The sequence below is a fragment of the Lepisosteus platostomus genome, chromosome 26 (assembly GCF_059453375.1).
Source record: "Lepisosteus platostomus isolate fLepPlt1 chromosome 26, fLepPlt1.hap1, whole genome shotgun sequence".
Lineage (NCBI taxonomy): Eukaryota > Metazoa > Chordata > Actinopteri > Semionotiformes > Lepisosteidae > Lepisosteus > Lepisosteus platostomus.
This window is the reverse complement of record NC_142636.1, coordinates 4,556,127-4,581,270: the sequence shown is the minus strand read 5'-3', so window position 1 is coordinate 4,581,270 and position 25,144 is coordinate 4,556,127. Positions and strand designations below refer to the sequence as shown.

General features: G+C 39.2%; 1 long non-coding RNA gene across 1 annotated transcript; it reads left to right on the top strand.

Moving 5' to 3' along the window:
- Positions 1-281: 281 nt before the first annotated feature.
- LOC148639746 (uncharacterized) lies at positions 282-12,132 on the top strand. Its single transcript, XR_015930561.1, has 5 exons — positions 282-437; positions 4,897-5,093; positions 11,064-11,138; positions 11,504-11,546; positions 11,796-12,132. It is a non-coding gene; the product is annotated as an uncharacterized LOC148639746 (long non-coding RNA).
- The last annotated feature ends 13,012 nt before the right edge of the window (positions 12,133-25,144 follow it).

The window sequence follows — 25,144 nt, the reverse complement described above, 5'->3', positions numbered from 1 at the left end:
GGCAAGGATCTGATATTTTTTAAAGCATTTTTTAATTAAAATGATAAATTAATTAAGCAGTGGATTGTAAATAGTGGAGTTGTTTGTGATTGTGTAAAACATGCTGGCTATGATTTTTGACACAATAAAAAAGTCAAATATATATTGATTATTCCTGCTTTTGTTGTTCTCTCTGTTAAATAAAAACCAAAGTCATTACTTTAATCAGTTTGAATATGAGAAAGTGTTCTCAGCCACTGGAGTTCTGCCACCTTTATCACAGAGAGCCTGCTGTTGCACTGGAGGTCTGTAGCCTTTATCACACAGGGCATCCCTGTCACACCCATCAGCTGGAACAGTCAGACCAACTTTAAAAACTGAACATTTTACATATCATCTTAATTGAAATTACCAGGACAGTGTCGTCCACTTACAGGAATTTTCTGACAACTTCAAAGGTATGGTACTTGAAATTAATCTTTAGAATTTCTGTAAATATATTATTCAAATGACATAAGGTAAAGACTAAGTATGATAAAAAGTAATTGTGTTAAAAATCTTGTTACTTGAGCTCTATGATTCAGGGATATTGTAAAATTTGACTCCTTATTGTGCCTAATATAGAAAATATAACTTATTGTTCATGTTGATGGTTTTCTTTGGAGTGTGTACCTGTAAATAGTGGCATATTAACTCACATAAGAAAAATATTAGTGAAAAAGTAAAAGAAAGTAACGTAATCATTTTGTATGTCATCAACAGGTAAGCAAGAACTTAAGAATTAATGAGTAATTAAAAGAAAGTAATTCAACTGGGCAATTAACAATGAACACAGTTATCTCATATAAATGCAAACAATATCTAGTTTTAATGCAATGTTATATGCAAAAAGTATCTAGTTTGAATGGAATATTTACTCCCTACCAGGGAGTAAAAAAAAAAAACGCACTATGGTATCTCGCAATTGTGACTTTGGATCTCAGAATTCCGAGTTTATATCTCGGAATTGCGACTTTGTACGGTATCTCAGAATTATGACTTTATATCTCGTAATTGAGACTTAAATTTTTGTAATTCCAGCTTCATTTCTCGTATTTACGACTTTATATCTCGCAATTGTGTCTTCATATCTCACAATTTTGATGTCACTTCTAGCGCCAGCAATGAATGTAGCCAGGCCTGGTTGCTCATCTGGCAAAAGAAGCCCACTGTGGCGTTATACCTTCTTATCTCCTTTTGGAATGCTATATTTAGGAGTATAAATTGAAAATTAGTTTGGACAATTGCTGATAGATACTGTCTTACAAATAAAGTTAAAGAAATTTAATTTAAGATCGTTCATAGATTTTATCCTGTTAAATTGACACTTTTTAGATTTAAACATGAACAAGATGACTTATGTGTATTTTGTAATAATCAGAAGGAATCTTTTACACTTACATTTGTTTGTTAATTGAATACAGTATATACAAAATTGTTTTAGATAGAAAATGTTATTTTTAAACATTTAAAGGTAAATGTTAAATTTAAATAAAAACTTTAAAAAAGCCCACTGTCCACTATTCCATCCAGGTACTATGAAAGCCTCCATGGTGGAAATGGGATTCCATAAACATTAGCATAATTAATTTGATTTTTATCAGGGCACTTGACAAGGTAGGTCTTCAGGCCTATAGATCCTGTATGATTTATGAATATAGTGTAACGGAATGGCCATACAGGTTGTACTATCTGGTTGCAGCGTGGTGACGGCACCGCCCTCCCCTGCGCATAACAGGGATGTTGGCCGCTGGAGCTAAAGAAGGTCTTTAGCTCGACTGGCAAGACCCAGGTTCGAGTCCATGCAGTGAGGCACGAACTAGGGTGGGAGAAGTGAGGGCACAAGCCCTAGAACCCAAATCCATTACAAAACAAAAGGACAGACAATAAAATGTGGGCTATTTCAAAGTCCCAATTGCAAGATATAAACTCTGAATTCTGAGATACAAAGTCGTAATTGTGAGATACCACAGTGTGTTTTTTACTCCCTGGCAGAAACAGGCTTCCATAAATACTTGATTAATTGCAATATACAGTAGACATTGGTTAAAGTTGGTTGACATCGGTTAATGTCACGTTTGTTTGACATTAGTGTGTCTTAAGAGACATGCTACTGTATTTAGTGTAGAGTGCACAACATGTGGTACTGGATCGACAATGTGTGTAATACAAAAGACGGTAAAATTAAAAGAAAGTAATTTAACTGATCTTTTCTTTTATCACAAACAGATAACATAGAAAAATCATATATGAAGGAATTTGTCCCTTACATATATTGGACAGTTCTTTCTGTATCTAATAATGCAGGAGCCACTGTGACTACAGAGGTCCCTTAATTTAAAATAGTCTGAGCAAGGAAATGTGCTCAGCAAAAAAGGAAATTTTAACACATGAGCACATAATGTAAAGCAAAGATATTGATGAAGAAGATTGAACATTTGGCAAGTTTGTTATGTAATCTAATTTCCTCAAGATAGATATTTTTAAATGCAGAATGAAGCAGTTTAAAAATAATATGAATCTGGCCAGGAGATGAATCATGTACAGTATAAAATGCAGCAAGAGCCTTGTGCTGTCACACATAAAGATTGAACAGCTGTAAATAGATTAGAATAGATTAGATTTAAACCTTTTTTTCAAGTTAGGAATTTTTTTGAGGTCTGGATAAAAATAATATCTTTATTAAATGAATCAAATAACTAATGAAGTAATTAGAAAATAAATAAAGAGCAGCTGGATTGTACCGAATGTCCCCTTGCGTCATTTGTGCACTAACCATAAAACAGCTATTCAATATGGCTGTGGCACACTATCGAATAGCTATGATAACTTACTGTAGGACACAGGACAACTGGGTATGACCAGAGTTGTTGTGAATATTTTCCATTGTTAGGTTAGTATCTGACAGTGGATAAATGTTTAGAAATGGACTTGTAACTGAAGGGTTAAATTCTTTCTCTGTACAGTATGTTCAGCAGAGCACAAACTGCAAAAGTAACACTTACTACAGTAAGTGTAGCTACTGTTGGTGAGACTAGGAGCCTGCAGACAGGAAATATGCCAATTCTAAGAATTCTTCTAGTATAGAAGCTTAACCACAACCACAACTGATTTTAGAAGTGCTGTACCAGTTCAGTCACATATACATTTTATGTTCAGTCGCTGTGGAGTGTCCTTAACCAATGGAAATAAAAAATAACTAAAGTTCTCCTTTTGAAGACCTAAGCTTTTTGTCTTTCTTATCAAGTAATTGTATAAAAGGTCAGCTCTAACTCTTCTTGTCAGAACTATTTTCCTGACTGCAAGGAGGGTACTTCTTCTGGGCCGAGTATTCTATAAACTCCTCTTCTGCTCAACAAAAAAGGTCTTCTATGGATTTTTGCTCTACATAACCCTTGTCAGATTGATGAGCATCATCAACTCTTTTACTAAGGTCCTTTGAAATCTCAAATTTGATTGTGGCATGCCCTTTTTCCACTACCAAGACCAAACTCACAAAGATTCTCACCATTATATAAGATAGGATCACTTTATTGGCCATATACAATTTCTTGTATTAGGAATTTGTCTTTTTACATACCCCAGCTTGCTCTCCATGAGACACACAAGCACACAGACTAGGAGAGAGAAGCTTAGGGTCAGAGCACAAGGTCATCCATTTATACAGCACCCCTGGAGTAGCTGGGGTTAAGGGCCTTGTTCAGGGGCCCAATGGAGGATGATTCCTCTGCCAGCCACAGGATTTGAACCAGCAGCCTTCTAGTCATAGGCACAGATCCTTAACCACAGCACCACCACTCCACCCTAGGACTGGGCTGCCCAAACTCAGTCCTTGGATACTTGTTACTCAGTTATTTAACTACCTGCTTTTAACAACCCCTCAATTTATTATTTCACATACACTGATTCTAAATTATTTACACATCTTTATTTCAAACATCCATTGCATCTCAAAAACCATTGGATGCTGTAGCTTAATATAAATTATTTTGGATATTTAAGAAAAAAATCGTTTTGACTAAACAAGGGCATCATGGTAAGAACGACCCATGATTATATTGAGAGTTTACAAACATTTTTGCCAGCTCTGTATTGTGTGGGTCAATTTGTTTTGAGATTGACAGGTCCTAGAGCCCTAGTCAAGATAGGGGAAATCACAACATTACCAGGGATTCCAATGTTGCAGTGACCCATAATATTCTTTCCAGACTTCAGTCTATTTGAACACAATTTGAATCTAACTCAGATGGCTAAAAGAAACCAAAGTTTCTAAAACACTTAGAGCTATTTCACATAGAAAAATGTTCATAACTCCCGTCTGAAATGTAACAACCTTATACAGTAGCATTCTACATGGGCTGTCTAGTCAGTGTATCCCTGCCAGAGTAGCATTTGCAAAATACTAACTATTGGGGTGTGATTAAATGGGGCACTTATTTTTCTGGAATTCAATTATGTATGACAAATATAACTTTGTTCTGTGAAATGCTACAGTATTATGATTACAGTATAACATTTGCATTTCTTAAATGAGACACATTATCCAATCCATAACTCATTCTGCTTCAGGTTCTTTATCATTCCTGTTTCACCAGGGGTCTATTTACATCTACTGTATTTGCTCACAAATATTTTGTTTGCTCAACACTTTGGAGTTTAAAGGTCAATACCCCCTTCTCTTTGAAAATTAAATTTAGTAAAAAACATTTTAGACATTCCATGTATATTGTGTAATTCTACACATTGCCTCTGCAATTCTGCAATATTGAAAATGGGAAAATTGACAATCGTTAATGTGTTTGTCCACAAAAGGGACTGAATGTAACTGTTGAAACTAAGATCTGAAGCTCTTTAATTCTTTGTTCAATCTATCCACAGGAAGGGAAAGAATGCCAAGAATAGAGAAACGCATATATAACGATACTGGTTCATACAGTGTATCCACGATTGAAATGCAGTTTGACGAACAATTAAGTGAGATGAAATATAAAGCCACTGACAGAAGCGCCGATAAAAAATATGTAGTTATCTTCTGCAGTCAGGTCGAAGCAGAAGAGAAGGCTAAAGAAAATACGGTAAGTGTTTTAATATTGCGTATTGCTTATATACCGTATATATTTTAATGAATACAGTTTTATCCATTCTGGTAGAAGTTTGTTAGTAACATTAATTCATATTAGCACAGCTACAACACAAGGAACATGCGGAGTGGTACAGTATACGCACTATTACAGACTACAAAATGCAACCCAACTATATCGCACAACAGTCTGCCTCTCTTCCTGATGAGCTAAATTCATTCTATGCTCGGTTTGAGGTCAGTAACCTCAAAAAATCCAGTCAGGAAGATTCCAGAAATCCAAAACATAAACCCACTGATCATATCCAGAGTGGATGTGTGTAAAGTTTTTAAAAAGACCAATCCACACAAGGCTCCTGGCCCTGATGCTATCCCTGGATGTGTGCCGAAGGCATGTGCAGACCAGTTGGCAGATGTCTTCTCAGACATATTCAATCTCTCTCTAGCTCAGTCTATAGTTCCTTCCCGCTTTAAGAAAACCACCATTGTCCCTGTTCCTAAGAATCCCAGAGTCAGCTGCCTGAATGACTACCGCCCCGTTGTAGTCACATCAGTTATCAAGAAGTGCTTCGAGCGGTTGGTCAAAGCATACATCACCTCCTCACTGCCTGACACCCTAAACCCACTGCAGTTTGTGTATCACCAGAACAGGTCAACAGAAGATGCTATTGCTTCTGCCCTCCAAACAGCCCTCTCACACCTGGATAAGAAAGGAACATACCGTATGTGAGAAGGAACAAGTAATAGGTTTATTCCATGCTGGAAAAAGAAGAAAGAAAACACGCATGCTGACACAGCTGCCCACCTGAACTACATATATGAGAATGCTGTTTGTTGATTACAGCTCAGCATTCAATGCCATAGTGCCCTCAAAGCTTGTCATCAAGGTCTAGGACTGAACACCTCCCTTTGTAATTGGATCTTGGACTTCTTTACGGAACGTCCGCAGGGGGTGAGGGTGAGCACCAACATATCCTCTACCCTGACTCTAAACACTGGAGCCCCCAAAGGCTGTATGCTTAGCCCTTTCCTCTACTCCTTATTTACCCATGATTGTGTCACCAGGCATAACTCAAACTCCATCATTAAATTTGCAGACGATACAACAGTCATCGGCCTGATCACAGATGGTGCGTATAGGGAGGAGGTTGAAACCCTGGCAGCATGGTGCCAGTAGAACAACCTCTCTCTGAACATCAGTAAAACTAAGGAGATGATTGTGGACTATAGGAAACAACAGGGAGGAGATCACACACCTATCTATATCAATGGAACTGCAGTGGAGAGGGTCAGCAGTTTTAAGTTCCTGGGAGTTAACATCACAGAGGACTTTACCTGGACCCACCACACCAAAACAGCATGGTAGTGCCTATTCTTTCTCCACAGGCTAAAGATGTTTGGCATGCCGTCACATATCCAGGCCAACTTCTACAGGTGCACTATTGAGAGCATCCTGATTGGTTGCATCACTGCCTGGTATGGGAGCTGCTCCGCCCGGGATCGCAAAGTACTGCAGAGGGTGGTGAAGTCAGCACAGCTCATTACCGGCTGTGAGCAACCAAACATCCAGGATATCTACTCAGCTAGATGTCTTAAAAAGTCCAGGTCCATTCTCAAGGACCCCAGTCAAAACAAACTGTTTTCCCTACTGCCATCCAGTAACTCCAACAGATTATAGTCCAACAGATTACAGAACAACTTCTACTTCCAGGCAATAAGACTGCTAAATAGCCAACCTGCAGCTCCTTTAGCAAATCACCCGGAATGGCTACATGGACACACAATTTTCATTGTATTCATCATACTGCACTACGTGGACATAATATATTACACCCTGGACACATAGCAGCTCTATTCATATTGAGTATTGTCTGAGTTTATTTTATTCAATTTCTATTGTACTAGTATGTATTATTATGTAACCTTCTTTTGTAACTTTAATTTTGTGATTTTAGAAAATTATGGATAGTGAACTTCTTGACATGTGAGGTAGAACATGTCAAGAAGACTTCAATGTGTGTTTGAGTTTTGATAAAGAGAGAAGGCACTGCAAGGGTTCCGATCATGGATGAGAGAGGCTGGGAGTTTAATAGTTTGATAGTGCAGGGGTAAAAACTGTCTCTGAGTCTGGTAGTCTAGGTCCGAATGCTCCAGTACCATTTTCCAGATGGTAGAGGGTCAAACAGTCTGTAGCTGGGGTGAGTGGGGTCTTTGATGATGCTAAGAGATTTCCTCAAGCATCGTCTATCATAAATGTCCTGGATGGATGGGAAAGCAACCCCAGTGATGGACTGGGCAGTTTTTACCACCTGCTGTAGGGCTTTGTGGTCAGTAATACTGCAGTTGCCATACCACACCGTGATGCAACCTGTCAGTGTGCTTTCTGTAGTGCATCTGTAAAAGTAAGTGAGGATCTGGGGACGTACAGTATCTTAGCCTTCTTCAACCATGTTAGGAAGTACAGGTGCTGTTGCGCTTTCTTAATCATACGAGTGGTGTTGAGAAACCATGTGAGGTCCTCAGTGATATGAACGCCAAATAATTTGAAGTTACTGGCCCTTTCCACTTCAGTCCCGCTGGATAAGGGCATGACCATTTAGCAGTTTTCTGAAATCAACGTTCAGCTTCTGGGTTTTTCTGATGTTGAGGGTGAGGTTGTTGTCTTCACGCCACATTGTAAGGAGATTGACCTCCTCCCTGTAGGCCCTCTCATTATTGTCTGTGATCAGACCTGCAACTGTGGTGTCATCGGCAAACTTGATGATGGAGTTGGTGTAATGTTTGGCCTTGCAATTGTGGGTGTAGAGGGAGTAGAGCAATGGATTAAGCACACACCTCTGGGGGACTCCCGTGTTCAGAGTTAGTGTGCTGTAGGTGTGATTTCCAAGTCTGACAGCCTGAGATCTGCCTCTCAGGAAATCCCGAATCCAGTTGCAGAGGGTGGTGTCAAGACCCAGTGCACTGAGTTACTTGACTAGTTCGTCTGGAATGATGGTGTTAAAAGCTGAGCTGAAGTTGATGAATACTAGACTTGTGTACAGTATGTGTTCTTTTTATCCAGATGGGATAGGGCAGTGTGTATGGCAATGGAGATTTTTATCTTTCTGACTTTCGATAAAAGACCTTAGGGCAGAATGGTATTGTGATTGGCAGCACCAAGGCCAGGCATAGAGGGCACTATATGTGACCTAGAGTGTATGTTCCAAGGAGAGAGCCATAGCATGTGTCAGGTATTTATTTATGGTGTGGATTACAGTTAACATACTAGTGGTATGCTAAAACACTTTCCAGAGAGCATAGATTAAAATGCCCCAAAATAAACTCAGACCTGGAATCCATTTTATTACTAACATCGCGAATGTACAAATTAACATGGTAAATAGTATGTACTGTATGGAGAGAGAAAGCCAACAGCTCTACAGTATATTTGATATATATACTCGTGCACTCGTGCTGCTTGTGCACTTTTACAGATTTACACCACCTCTGATTAACATAGAGATGGACTCCAATCCCTCTCTCCTCTCTCTTGTGTTGGTGTTTCAAAATCCTTAATAAACAAGTCCTGGCTGGTGACCTGGTTGTTTAGCCACATCCTTGTAAAAGAAAGGATAGATGCCTTCCTTTAACCTTGTTGATAATTGATGTTCACTTGCAGTTTGTTCTGCAATGAGTAAAGACCACTGACAGTAGAGGCGTTCTTTTAATTAATAGTGTGATACCACGGGGGTTGTGGCCATTACTGGGGCATGAACAGGTGTGTCCCTCGTTCCAGACATGCCCTTTTCCCACACCTTTTTTATTTTTCTTCTTTCTACACAAACTTACTGTTCTCTCTTTTTTATACACTTTCCTCTGAAACCCAGATGTGCAGCACACTTAGTCAGAGATTTCTGGGCCCTCGGCTTGCAGACTCTCAGGCCCAGCGTCTGCAATTGAGTCTCCAACTCACCAACACCACTGTCTTCTTTGATCTCCAAGATCCAGAAGGACGTCCCTCACATCTCTAGTTTCTCGTGCTCGACGAGCTTCAGTACTTCTCTACACCCTGGTGCCACTCTTCCTGGGTCCCTTGCTTTGCCAAGCCCTTCACTCAAGGTTTCCTGGGCTCAACAAGCTTTACCCTCAACTTTAATGATCCTCCCTGCTCTCTTGCTGTTACACACTTTACAACATCTATGGGCTACTACTCATGGGGTTATCTAGCACCTGGTGTCTCCTCAATATACTTTCAATCTCCTCTGAGACTAGTGCTCTCATTCTCTTCCCCTTATCAGTATAACAAAAGCGTTCTTTCAGGACCCTGTGCAGATGACATGATCCAGGGTAGAGTGAGGAAAACACGGGAAAATAATGCGGGAATCGGGAATGAAAACAGGGGGCATGTCCATGGTGCGCTGGTGTTCGGGGGAGGTGTGGCCGAGGCAAACAATCCAGGAATAAGTCCAAGGGAGAATCCAAAAGGAAGCAAAAGTCCAAAGCTGGGCGGTCCATCCAAGACAAACGGGGTTAAAAACAGGAACCAGGTCGGGACCGGCACTGGAACGGAAATAGGAACAGGAACTAAAACCTTAATGGGACCAGGCGCTTCCAGACCCCAGACTCGCCTGGTACAGAAACCAGAGCAGAGCCTGGAATAGAGTGGACGCCTGGCTTTTAAGAAGAACTGAAAATGGGGTTGGAACAGGGAGCATGCGGTGGATGAGTAGAAAACAAGGAAGGGCTGGAGCGTCCTTAAGAGGAGGGGTTTACGAATGTGACAATCAGGGTTACGTTCTACATGCAGATGCTCTTGCCTTAATCGCTTGTAACAGCAGCACCTCACACCCACTGCTGTCCTACTTCAGCTCAGTTCTCTCACTGCCGAGCCTTTCCATGTAGGTGGCCTTATCTCATGTGTCCTCTCTAAGCTGCAGCTTACACAGGACTCAATTGCTGCTTGCTCCCGTTTGAGGGATGTATTTCTAAGTAAGTCTCTCACAGCTGTATCTCATTACTCTGATATAGCTCAATTGTGGTCACTTAACTAATGAGTCCCTTCTGAATGAAGTTCCATATCTTAAAGGTGCCACACCTAGGATGGCATAACTATAGTTTCAGTTTTTGTCTCAACACACTCCTCTTTCCCCTTTTCTTATTAGTTCTTCCAATGGTGCATCAATAGTCCGAGTTAGTTTTTCCAAGGGTATATTCCAAATCAAATCAAATCAAAGTTTATTTATGAAGTGCACAACAATACGGCGTGCAGCAGTAGTTGCTGGCAATGAAATTTCTTTAATCTGAGTAGATCATGCCTTTACCACTGTATTGAATACTTAGAATGAATTCCCTGTTCATTGTAAGTGAGTGCTGACTATAGTATATTCCCATGTTATCTGAACGAGACATGCCTTTGTTTTCCAAGGCTGATAAAAACATCACAAACTTTAAAAAATGAAACAAAAACACAATAAAAGAAAAAAAAAATCAAGATGTGGGGGGGGGGGGGGCTTCCATTATCCTTGTATCTATAGCCAGGCTTTTGTTCTCTCAGCCTGTGTCAAATTTGTACTAAATTACTTTAGACTATATGGCCAGAATTTGCTTGTGGAAAAAGCAACAACACTAGTAAAAAACAATAGTGGATAACACTTTGCCCTGATCAAATTATCTTTTTTATTCTTAAATTTCTTTTTTTGTTTTTTCAGCAGCTGTGAAACAACTTGAGAAGAAAAACGTTGGCAAATATATTGTATCCTATTGATCACTGCATTGCATTATGCATTTTTGTATTAAAATCCATCATTCTTATCCTAGTTCTGAGAGCTCAGAGAACAAATCCATGCATCCTCTCAGTCTTGAGCAAAGATTTCTTTTGCAAAGACTTGTAATTCTTATGTTCCTCATGTGCCGATTGTGATCATTTTATGAACGAACTGTGGACCAAACGAGAACTGTCAGTGATTCAAGGTGTTGCATTTTACAGGAATGCATGTTCATAAAGGTTCTGGACGGGACTCACGAGGGACAGTATGGGTATGCTGAACCTCCTCCCAAGACGGTAAGAACATTTAATACAATCATGCATTAAAAGCGGTCCACAGCTGTAACTCCTGGGAGACTGCCCAAGGGAAACAAGTTTAGATGTAAAATGTAATGGATTCTATTGCTTGTCATACATTTAAAAATAATTTATTAGTGGATTTAACTGTTCTATCCAGAGAAAATTCTGGCAAGGCTGAATAATATTTTTTTTTAATTGGTTTCACACAAATTGAAAAATTAGTGAACTACTGTACCTTAGTACATCGGAACTTTTCTGTTCAATTAATTACAGTATAAGTAAAGTTGTAAGTGATTCTAAATGTTCATTTTTTCTGGAGAATCCTTTCAGAATTTGTTTTTTTGTTTTTCTCTCACTTTCAGTCTTGTCCATATATGTGATGCAGACAGATCGCTTATGCACTCTGTAAGTACTGAATGAATATTGTGAGAAGGAGGATGTTTCTGTTCTAGTGGATCTAACAACTCCAAAGTTGGATCATGCTAAAATGTCTTTTAACAAATCATTGTGTGGAGAACATGCATACTCATTCACATTTCCTCCCATTTACAGTCACATAGAAGAACTGGATTAGATAGGAAATTACTTTACAGCTAAAATACAAGTTTATATAATTCATTCTTTATCCTCACAATTCTTTATGTCTTTTTTCAGGAAGAAGAAGAAGGGAGTGACCTATGAAAATCATCCTAATTTCATCCAGTCAGTCTATCAGTCTATCAATTAAAGTTGAGTAGTTCCCTTTCACAGCCCCAAATGCAGAATAAGATACACTTTAATTTTTTTAACCACTCATGTTATGTAATATTTACAGTATTGTACAAAAAATGTTTAGGTTCTCTTATAGTGATGTATTTGTATGTTTTATTAACAAATCCTTGCTGGATGTACCATTCCCATTCCTGATCCTGTTTAAGAAAATCATTTTTGTGAAATGATGGACTGGATTCTAAATGATAATCTTATTAATAAACTATGATGTCAGTGAAAATGTAGTTCATTGCTTAAAAAAAATAATTATTTGCATTTAAAGAGCACTTTATGTCACAAAGGATTCCAAAGTTCTGTTAAATATTGGGGACTTTCTTTATCCACCACTGAACTGCAGTCCCGACCTGGGTGATGTGCTGCAGTCATTCTGCACCAGCAGCCTCCTTACCTGTTGATCAAGTGACGAACTGCGAATTTCTTTCAACAGTTAAAATAAGGGTACTTTTGGAGAGACCATGTTTTTTTATGAAATAACAGTAATAGCTTTTTGCTCTGGCCTGTTGACCCATAACCTCCATCCATTACCTGTGAAGCGCTTTGAGTGGTGTGTCCAGAAAAGCTCTATATTAGTGAACTCATTATTGGGGATTTCATTTTTTACATGCTCAGTGAGTGTCTTTCCACATATCAACAATATACAGTACAATACAGTATGTTCACCAGGGTGAGGCATGTTTGGCTTTATCTTATGGAACTATTCTTGAGCAAAAGCACTTCCTGGTCTAGGTTGATCAGGTCATAACATGGCACAACGTATCCCTGTGTATCAGCTTAAAATGAGAAGTGTCTCTGCAAAAAGATTGAAATTAGGCAGTGGACAAAGCAGACTAGTGAAATTCTGCAGGATTGCTTAAGGGTCACTGACTGAGACAAGTTGTTACATTCATCTACAGACTTTAACCAGGTTACAGAGGTTATTTTTAGTTCTATCAGTTACTGTGAGGATATTGTTATTCCACTTAAGAGGGTGAAAATCTATACTAATAATAAACCATGGGTGATGAGAGAGCTTAAGGAACTGATAAATAAGAAAAAGAGAGTGTTCTTGTCAAGTAATAAAGATTTAATGAAGAAAATTCAAGAACAGATAAAGGGAAAAATCAGTGTAAAGCAGACTAAGGTAGTGTAAGGTAAAGTATATTTAACTGTAAAGAAAGTTGAACAGTAACTCCTAGACAATTACATCAGGAAGATCTGGATGGGCTTGCAGACCACAGTGTGATATAAATCTCCTGGCAAGGCATCACAGTGGAAAACATCAACATCACAGACAGAGAGAAGTTGTGGCCGCATTCCACAAACTTAACAACCAGGAGGCGCATGGGCCTGACTGTGGGCTGCAGAAAGCTGAAAGTCTGAGCCACAGAACTTGCAGAGACTTTCAACAGTCATTTGACTACAGCCTTGTGGAAGAGGTCAGTAATAGTCCTTTGTACAAAAAAGGCTAGACCCAACAAGATGAATGACCTGACACATGTACAGTGCCTTGCGAAAGTATTCGGCCCCCTTGAACTTTTCAACCTTTTGCCACATTTCAGGCTTCAAACATAAAGATATAAATTTTTTATTTTATGTGAAGAATCACCAACAAGTGGGACACAATTGTGAAGTGGAACGAAATCTATTGGATTTTTGAAACTTTTTTAACTAATAAAAAAATGAAAAGTGGGGCGTGCAAAAGTATTCGGCCCCTTTACTTTCAGTGCAGCAAACTCACTCCAGAAGTTCAGCGAGGATCTCTGAATGATCCAATGTTGTCCTAAATGAATGATGGTGATAAATAGAATCCACCTGTGTGTAATCAAGTCTCTGTATAAATGCACCTGCTCTGTGATAGTCTCAAGGTTCTGTTGAAAGCGCAGAGAGCATCATGAAGACCAAGGAACACACCAGGCAGGTCCGTAATACTGTTGTGGAGAAGTTTAAAGCCGGATTTGGATACAAAAAGATTTCCCAAGCTTCAAACATCCCAAGGAGCACTGTGCAAGCGATCATCTTGAAATGGAAGGAGTATCAGACCACTGCAAATCTACCAAGACCTGGCCGTCCCTCTAAACTTTCAGCTCAGACAAGGAGAAGACTGATCAGAGATGCAGCCAAGAGGCCCATGATCACTCTGGATGAACTGCAGAGAACTACAGCTGAGGTGGGAGAGTCTGTCCATAGGACAACAATCAGTCTTACACTGCACAAATCTGGCCTTTATGGAAGAGTGGCAAGAAGAAAGCCATTTCTCAAAGATATCCATAAAAAGTCTCGTCTAAAGTTTGCCACAAGCCACCTGGGAGACACCCCAAACATGTGGAAGAAGGTGCTCTGGTCAGATGAAACCAAAATCGAACTTTTTGGCCACAATGCAAAACGATATGTTTGGCGTAAAAGCAACACAGCTCATCACCCTCAACACACCATCCCCACTGTCAAACATGGTGGTGGCAGCATCATGGTTTGGGCCTGCTTTTCTTCAGCAGGGACAGGGAAGATGGTTAAAATTGAGGGGAAGATGGATGCAGCCAAATACAGGACCATTCTGGATGAAAACCTGTTGGAGTCTGCAAAAGACCTGAAACTGGGACGGAGATTTATCTTCCAACAAGACAATGATCCCAAACATACAGCAAAATCTACAAAGGAATGGTTCACAAATAAATGTATCCAGGTGTTTGAATGGCCAAGTCAAAGTCCAGACCTGAATCCAATCGAGAATCTGTGGAAAGAGCTGAAAACTGCTGTTCACAAACGCTCTCCATCCAACCTCACTGAGCTCGAGCTGTTTTGCAAGGAAGAATGGGCAAGAATTTCAGTCTCTCGATGTGCAAAACTGATAGAGACATACCCCAAGCGACTTGCAGCTGTAATCGCAGCAAAAGGTGGCTCTACAAAGTATTAACGCAAGGGGGCCGAATAATTTTGCACGCCCCACTTTTCATTTTTTTATTAGTTAAAAAAGTTTCAAAAATCCAATAGATTTCGTTCCACTTCACAATTGTGTCCCACTTGTTGGTGATTCTTTACATAAAATAAAAAATTTAAAGCTTTATGTTTGAAGCCTGAAATGTGGCAAAAGGTTGAAAAGTTCAAGGGGGCCGAATACTTTCGCAAGGCACTGTAGCTCTTATCTCAGCTCCCATGAAATGCTTGGAGAAATTTATCTTTCGCAGACTCCTCTCATTTGTCAAAGGTCAATGGCTGAGTACCAGTCTGCTTACAGACCCTGTCGGAGTGTGGAGGATGCTGTTCTGACCATGTTATGCATGGAATTTAAGCTTGTGGACTTACCCATCACTGTGTTTGTCATCTTTGGCAGTGCTTTTAACAACATACAGCCTCATCTAAAGGCAGAGAAACTTATTGGTTTAGGAGTAAATACAAGAGTAATTAGATGGATTAACAACTTTTCTAACAAACAAAACACAGTAGGTGGGGCTTATTTCCACCATATCCTCCCTCAGGTGCACCAATACAGGTGACTCTGTTCTTTCACCTTTACTCTACACTCTCTTTACTTGTTATTGTTGCACACCCATGAGGTCACACTACTATATTAAATATGCTGATGACACTGCCATAATTGGCTAACTTCACTGTAGTCAGTCTTCCAGTCAGCATTTTGCCATGGTGCATGGATAATGTTCTTGAGATTACTGTAAAAAATACAAAGGATATGGTAAGTAACTAGCGGAAGGTTGAGGCAAGTATTCATCCTATCTAAATAGATAAGTCAGAAATTCAGAGGGTAACAAATATAATAATAATAATAAGAAGAAGAAGAAGTTAACAATAAAATTATTGTTGTTTAGACAATTATACTGCCAGAGTTTATAAAAACGTCTCAGACAGCATTAATGCATACATTATTACCCGGCTTACTGTGGGCTTACAAGTTTGTTTTTATCCGTTCATACAGTTCACTTTATATTCTTTCCCTAATAGGCGAATTAATTTTTGAATGAATGAAGCACACACATACACAAGGCTTTAGATTATTTATTTTATTTAACTTATCTGTTTACGTGTGGAGAGCCCTGTGGGTTAATTACAACGAACCTTCAGATTTAGCATACAGCTGAGTACTAAATTTCTGACTAGTTAATACGGTACCATTTGGAGATCATTTATAGCTGAGAGCTCAATTGCAACGATAAAAACATGTGAAACAAAGGTGGAGACCAGCTGAAGTTGTGTTCTATATGGTGCTGAGAGCTCAGCGTTGTTGTTGTTCTAATTAGCACAGGAGGTCTCTGAATCAGAACACTTCAATCAATCTGATCAGTAAATGCATATGTAGGTAACTGTCACGAAGCAGTTCTTTCCGGGCCCTATGCAGACAACTCGATCCGGTTGGTGAAGACACAGTAGGAATAAAATCATGCAGGAGAAGGTATAGAGACAAGGGGCATGTCCAAGGAGTGCAGGTGTCCAGGGGAAGTGAGTCTGGGGCGAACAATCCAAATAGGAAATCCAAACGGGTAATCAGGAACAGAGGCAAAAGTCCATGGACAGGCGATCCATCCGGGGGGATAGGGAACAGGAACCAGGTCGGAACCGGCGAGGGGAATCAGGAACAGAAAGTTAAAAGCATAACGGAGCCAGACGCAGCAGGACCCCGGGTTCTCACGAAGCGGAATTCAATGAGGAACCTCGGGTGACGTCTACGCCTAGCTTTTAAGGTGGAACTAAAAAAGAGGGGCTGGAATAAGGAACAGCTGTGGGGAATGAGGTAGAACGAGGAAGGGCTGGAGCGCCCTTAAGAGGAGGAGTAGCGATCGTGATAGTAACATTAATAGAGAATTATAACTTTGTCTCGTGTTTATATAAAACTAAATGTTCCTGACAATTTAATGTTAGTATTTAATTTATGACCTCATTTATGCTAAATAAACCAGATACGGCAATGTAACAATAATGCCATATGCAAACCAGACAGAAGCTTTGGGTCTGAGTTTGAACATGTACTATAGCAGCTTTTATTTCCATTGTTAAATGATAAAGATTTATGCAGAGATCTTTCATATTCTTTATAAGCATATGGTTATTTCAGTTTTATGTATATGTTACATTTGTGCCTGCACAAGTCTTATGCACTTTTAGGGGATACATTTGTTGCATTTCATCTAAGAATCTATTCCGCTGAGGTTCAGTCAGTTACAGGTACAGTATAGTATGTCGAACAATACTCGACAAAAGTATGTACTACATATTCCTTACGGTGACGTTAGTAGTTACAAAAACACCACTAAATTCCAACATTGTTAGCAATTTTATTAAGGTGATATGGTCTATGGTCTGTGGGACTGGATTTAATCTACAAGTAAATATACTCTCTATATATTTGCAACTCTAAAAATGTATACTTGCAGTAGATGACTTCTGTTAGAGATATTTTCAGGTCATTTCACTTCAGTTCATCACTCTTTCTCTGACACCGTGAGCATTTGGGATTTTTAAAATCAGTCCATTAAGAGCCGCACCGTCACTGTGGTGTGTGCGGTCCTAAACAGACTTGCTATCGCCTTCCTGTTCCGTCTCCAAGACATTAGGAATACTGTTTCAAAACCGTTGTTATAGGAGCACAGTCACAGGACAGAAAAGGGACACTGTTCTGAAGAGTTGTCACGAATAATCACTTTTAAAAAGATACCGATGTTTTTTCTTTAACTTACCCTTACATTTGCCCATACAACTTCTTCACTGTACATGCAAATCAATATTCCTGCTTTCCCCTGAGAACCACAACACCCAGATAATATTTAAGACTTGCACCCATATAAGTATTTATTTAATTTCAGTTTCCTTCACTCCTTAGGTAATCTGAAAATTCACTATTGCATACCAAAGGCTCTATGTACAGCTACTAATAAAGACAGACATTAAACTTCATTATTAATACATTACACTTTTATTAATAAATACATGTATTGATAAACAACGGATGCATATTTTAAATTCATTATGTAGTTTAGAAAGGATCTGCACCTGTGGCTGGAAGGTTGCTGGTTAGTATCCTGCGGCCGGCAGAGGAATCTTACTCCATTGGGCCCCTGAGTAAGGCCCTTAACCCCAACTGCTCCAAGGGTGCTGTATAAATGGCTGACCCTGCTCTCCGACCCCAAGCTTCTCTCTCCCTGTTTGTGTGTCTCCTGGAGAGCAAGCTGGGGCATGTGAAAAGACAAATTCCTAATACAAGAAACTGTATGGCCAGTAAAGATCTTATCTTATCTTATGTTGTGCTGCAGCAATATGTTGTCATTGTCCATTGCTTTGATTGCTTTTTTGAAAGTCTGTATAAATCTATCTGCCATTGGCGGCAGGATGGTATGGGTCAGAGGTAATGTGCTTGAGACCATTTTTCTTCATGGATATTTGGAACTCATCTGAGACAATCTTACATCCGTTGTCGGTGCATATTTTGATCTGGTAACCTTTTCCTGGAGAATATAGTTCTCAACACAGAAACAGCCTTTTCAGATGTAGTAGTTTTCACTGGGACAACTTCAGGCCTTTTAGAGTGAGCGTCAACTGCAATTAGGAACATTGAGTCTTTAAACGGTACAGCAAAGTCAATGTGCACTCTCTGCCACGGTGCTGAAGGCCACTCCCATGGGGGAAGGGGAGCTAAGGGCAGAGTGTTCTGAACCTTCTGACATCCAGGTCAAGCCTTTGTGAGATCCTCAATTTGCTTATCAATTCCTGGTCACTACATGTAGCTCCGGGCAAGGCTCTTCATCTTTATTGTGCCTAAGTGTCCTTCATGTAGTGTGTCTAACATTCTGGTGTGGAATTAAGAGGGGATAACTACTCTCGAGCCACACATCAGCTTTCCTTGGCACACAGACAGCTGGTCTCTCCTTGCTGAGAATGTCAGATACAATGAGTCTCTGTGTGTAGGCCATCCTCTCACAGTTATGTCATAGACTTTAGATAATGTCGAGTCATTATGGGTTTCTCTCTGAATGAGGGTGTTTGTGACAGGTAACTGACTGACGATCATGGTGTAGATTACATCAGCTGAATCGACAACATTTGACTCCTCTGTAGTTTTCAGTGGCAAGCGCAACAAGCCGTCTGCATTTCCATGTAGTTTCGTCCCTTTGTATTTAATGCCATACTGGTGAGCACCCAGGAAGAGTGACCATCACTGTAGCCATGCCGACATCATCACTGAAACGCCTTTCCTGAGGTTGAATTTTGAGACCAAGGGCTGATGGTCCGTAACCATGGTGAGCCTTTGACCGTATAAGTAGTGATGGAATTTTTAACACCCCATACAAGACTAAGGGCTTCCCGGTCTATTTGTGCATAGTTGTGCTCAGCAGTTGTCAGTGATCTTGAGGCAAAGGCTATTGGCCTTTCTGAGCCATCTGGAAACATGTGTGGCAGCACAGCACCAATTCCATATGGCGATGCATCACATGCCAGTCCGATGGGAAAGGACAGATTGAAGTGGGCGAGCACTACATCAGAAGTTATGAGTTTCTTTGTCTTTTAGAAGGCTTGCTCACAGCTGTTTGTCCACTTCCACTGCGACCCTGTCTGCAACAGTGCATTTAGAGGGTGCAGCACAGAAGAAAGGTTGGGTAGGAATTTTTGGTAGTAATTCACAAGTCCTAGGTATGAATGCAGTTGAGACACATTCTGTGGCTGTGGTGTCTTAGGTACAGCTTCAATTTTATCTTGTGACTTGTGGAGACCCTCCTTGTCTATCATGTGTCCACAGTAAGAGGTCTCCATTTTGATGAACTCACACTTGTGTTTAATGGCTCTGAGTCCATACTCACACAGCCTAGCCAGGACCTGCTGTGAGCTATTTAGGTGGTCCTCATCATTTTCCCCATCACAATTATGTTGTCAAGGTAACACTGTGCTCTGGGAATGCCATGCAGAACTTGGTCCATTGTGCTCTGCCAGAGGGCAGGGGCCGAGGCAATTCTGAAAACAAGACGGTTGTACTGGTAGAGCCCTTTATGTGTGTTAATGGTTAAGTCCCCCATTTCTATTTGAAGGTAAGCTTGGGCTAAATCAATTTTTGTGAAGTGTTCTCCACCTGCCAACAGGGGCACTCACCCTGCAGTTCAGGGGTCCTAATGCCCCAGTATAGTGACGGGGACACTATACTGTAAACAGGCTCCGTCCTTTGGATGAGATGTAAAACCGAGGTCCTGACTCAATGTGGTCATTAAAAATCCCAGGGCGTTTCTCTGGGATCTTATTGTCGCACAGTACTCCAGTGACCTGCCACCATTGAATCGAATGCCTTTTCCAGGTCAAGAAATGCCATGTGGATCGTTTTCCTCTTCTTGTGGTGCCTTTCCATCAGTAGGCTGATCAGTTAATTAGCTCACGATAGCCACTATAAATTCACTATGTGTATTTCAATTAACTCACCTTTTCTCTTTTTGCTAGCAGTTCGTGTGTTTCATTTCACTTTCCTCTCCTCTCCTCTATTTTTTCCCCTCATAGTTTTCCTGTTATCCGGAGCCAGGAATCACGTTGGGACATGCAGATCCCACTGTTGTCACCAATTTTGTTGTGTATGTGCTATAATATGAACTACTAAAAGAAATAAAAATAACGGAAGGCCAGGACTGTGTTGCAGGCTGCTCTTCTCATTTACTGGACTGAACGGCACTACTTTCCAGTTCCACATTACATATAATATAGCCGCCAAGGAGCTAACAAGCAAATCTCCATACATTACAGAAATATACTTAAAACTAACTCTGCCTAGTAATAATATGTAAAGAGGACATATTTTAATAGTTGTGTTAGTGAGCTCTGTTATAATTTTGGAATCTTGGTGCCTGACCGATCCACCCCAAATGGACATTTCTTGCCCAGCCTGAGGTCGATGGCATCTACTTTCACAAAAGTGCTCTATCCAGGAAACATAAGTGGTGGGCCTTATGTTTATAAAATGTAGTCCTATATCTAGTATACAGTATGTAGTACTAATCTAGTACTATCCAGGAAATACCTTTTTTATTGTACTATTGGAAATGGGTATTCCTTAGAAGGAATTTAAATGCTTTAAAATGCTGTAGCTATTTTCTAGGGTCTCAATATTATTGATGCATGGAATATTTAATATTCATTATTAAATATTGTTAAATATTAGTAATACTGATATATAAGTAATCAGTATTATTGATTGCATGGAATAAACCTATTACTTGTTACTTTGCAGGCTATCCATGCTGATGCAGCTACCCACCTGAGCTACTTCAATATTAACGTGCTTGTTGCTTTATGACTGGAATTGAAAATGATCTGTTCTTTAAGACAAAACCCAAGCAGCAATATCATTTTGTTCCTTTTTTTGTATGTTCAATAGTACCCTTTCTTTTATTACATTATTAAAGCATTGTACAATTTTAGTTAAACTTCCATTGAAACTTCCATTGATTTACATTTTAACGTTTTTGTAAAAATGTCCTAACATTTTGATTGCCTCCCCAAATTGTTATAAGGCAGAACTTGCCTTCAAAGTTGTCTTAATGTACTGTACAGTAACACTTCACTCTTCTGTATTAAATGCCACAATTATTTTTTTTCTAATTTCCTTTGTTGTTTCTGCAGTGTTTGCAAGTTCACCTCTTGGTGTCATGTACAAGTTCAGCAAGTTAAGCCCAAATGAAACTTGTGTTGAAAGTTGAAAACTTGAAAGTTGTTTCAAATGCTTTGATTCCAGAAGATGCCAGTTGCCTCACAGCCCAAAGCGGCAAAATACACTTTAAAAGCCAGTCCCACTTTTACTGAATGTCTTCTGTGTGTGACCTTCTTATATATATATTAGATTCATTAGTTGATGAGAGCCTAAATAAATATAATTGTGTATGTGTATGTAATTACAACCCTGTATGAATCTCAGAAGCCCACTAGTTCTGAGGGATTATTTTCTGCTTCTTGTTCCATCTTTGTCCTAAATCACTGGTGCATACAGATGCATGAAATTAGTCTGCTTGCTTCTGCACTCAGGCTGGTTGATGGCCCCAGTTTAACTATATTATTTCTGGAAAATTCAATATTCACAACTGTCTGTCTGCAACTTACTAATTAAGAATTTGCTGTGTTATTTTAAGTCAAACGTATGTAAATAGAAATGGAAATGTATATGCAACCTTGTGGCTTTGTAAGACTAAATGTTTCATTTTTTTATTATTCCAGCCTAATGTTGGGGGTGAATGTAATTTTGACCTTGATTTCATGATTTGAGAACATTTATGAAGCTGATTATGAGGATTGTATATAGAGAATTTGTACATATAGATTTTGAAAATCACTCCAAAGAAAAGAGGGTTGATACTGTAAGTGATTCTTAACAACCAGAAGGTGGCAGTCTTCCTTCAAAAAATGTTCTATCCAGGAAATACTCAAAGTAAGATTGTCCTTACATTTACTAAATAAAGTTAATGATAGTGTAACTCTCCTTTAATACTGTAAAGGGGTATTTTGTAGAAAGCATTTAGATAGTTCAGAATTCAGCAGGTTTTTTTTTTTCTAAGGGCATATTGTGGAAGGGGTATAAATTATTTTTTAAAACACATTAATTATACCTGCATTGATTTGCCAGTATTAAGAATTATCAAAATAATGAATAAAAAGCAATCAATTTATATATATATATTTTTATGTATATATAGAATTATATTAAAAAAATAGCAGAATAAAGCACTCATTAGAGTGTTCCTATTTTCTGTGCAATTACCATTCTTATACTGTAATGAAAGAGACCAGACAAGGGAAAGTAATTGTGTACAAACAGAAACAATCATATGACCACTTATATGCATCCACAGGTTCTATTCTTACATTTTATTACATGTGGTCCTAAATGTAAAGTAATGCTTTTCAGTCACTCTAAACAGTTCAAAGTATTTCATCAGTTTTGTGTGCACTTTGTTTTACATTTTCTTTGACTGCTCTTCTTTACTCCATGTCTGTAATATTGTACTACAACTGCTAATGGTTGTGACCTCCAAATTCATTTTGGAGAGGTGCAGTCAAACAGACTGTCTCTTTCAAGCACAAACATTTTAAAAAATGGGAAGATTCAGCATTTTAAGTGTCTGAACCAAGAAAGACTCTCTGTCAAATGTCAGATGAGTTCTAAATGTGTGTTTGTGCTACTAGCCAACAGGTTCCCACAGAGGTGGCACACAATTGGCTGCCTGCACTTCTTCAGTCTGCCCGGCACGCATTGTGGGGTTGCAAGATGAGATGAGAAAATGGCATCTGTATATACATATATTTTGAATAAAGTTTGTTAAATATAGATGGTTATGAATTTTACAAAAATGGTTATATTGGTTAACTTTAATGAATGTTTAGCTGGGTTCAGTCTACAAAAAGTTCTGGAAATATGAATATAAGACTGAAAGGAAGGCATTTGACCTGTTTTGTAGTTAGTAACTGACCCAAAGATCTCATCAAGCTGCGTCTTACAGTATGTACAATTCATAAGTTATTTGATTATGAAGAAAGTTAATGGCATCAACAACATGAGATCCTATGGGTAAAGTTCTCTGTGTTCTCAGTTTTAAACACACTTGCATATAGCTTCTGTGTCTTCTGCAACATGTTTCACTTTTTATTCTGATAAAGTCCGTGGGAATGTCTTTGAGGATTCTGTATATTTCCCCTTGTTGCTCTCCCTGTTCAACAGAGAAAAGGTTGCAATTCTTTATGTTATCACTATACAGTAGGACATTCTCTTAAGGCACAGCAAGCAACTGGTTTCTCATCTCTAGGATGATTGCAGAGCAGCAATATTTTTGGAAGAACACGCTGACCAAAATTACATACTATTCTAAGGAACAAGTAAAAGGTTTATTCCATGCTGAAAAGGGAAGAAAGAAAACACATCGTTTCGGCTGTGGAGCCTTCTTTGGGTGTTAGACGAAGAAGAAACATTAAAGTTATAAATTAAAGTTATTCAATAAACCTATTACTTGTTCCTTTGCAGCCTACACATACTGACACAGCTACTCGTCTGAACTACTTCATACTATTCTAAGCCTTACTAATGCCCTAACATTTTCTTTGCCTCTTTCATTGCTTCTCAATATTGTCTAGAACAGTGGTTCTCAAACTGTGGTACGCGTACCGGCAGTGGTACGTGGAGTGCCGCCAAGTGGTACGCCAAATGACCCTGGAACTGTGTCGTGTGCGCTGAAAAATCGGGACGGGTTTTCATATTTTGTATTTTAAAACGTGTCGAATACGCAGCCTACGTACTACGATACAGTGCGCGCTAATACTTCAGTGGACACAAGAGATACTCTGTAATTCTATACCACTCTATAGGAATGCGTGCTACGGATGCAAGTGACCAATTGTATTGAAAAAAAGCTACTGTATCTCCAGCAAATAGGGAGAAAGGAGAATGTGCGTGATTTTGGAACAATGCCAACGTTCTAAACAAAGGAATGCATAGAAATGCGTGCTACGAACGCAGGTAATCTTGTGAGCACACGAAAGCGTGATAACAGAAAAATATTTAAGAACTGTTCTAATTTGAGGAAAATACACTGAGCGTCTCTGTGTTTCGCTCCCATGCGCATGAAATAAAAACTTTAAATAAATATGGAAATAAAAACGGAAACGCGGAAAAATGCAAGCTTGCGTAAAAGCAGGTAAGCTACTCTATTTTTGAAGAACCTTATTTACCGTTGGCAAAAGAGCTGACACGTATTATGTGTAGAGAAAAAAATGCTAAACAGCTCGACCTGCTGCCCCCCTCTCCCTGAAAGACACAGTCATTCATAGAATTGTTGAAATGAAGGATTATATCAAAAGTACACTGATAGAGCGCGTTAAGATGAGCAGATGTTTTTCACTGCAATTAGATGAGTCTGTAGTCGATTTGGCCAATTTGCTCGTTTACGTTAGATACGAGTTTGAGGGCATGTCCCATGAAGACTTTCTGTTCTGTAAATCGCTACCAACAGGAACTACAGGAGAGCACATATTTCAGCTTTTGAATGAATTTATCGAAGAAAATGGCCTCGACTGGATAAAATGCATCTGAGTTTGTACAGACGGTGCTAGAGCAATGACAAGCCGACATAACGGTGTAGTTGCATGAATTAGAGAGGTTGCTCCAGAAATTAATGTACGCATTACAACATCCACCGCGAGACCTTTGCCGTCAAGAAAATGCCTGACGATTTAATATCTGTTAGACTCTGTTGTGAATTGTATCAAGGCTCGAAAAATTAATTCACATCTGCTTT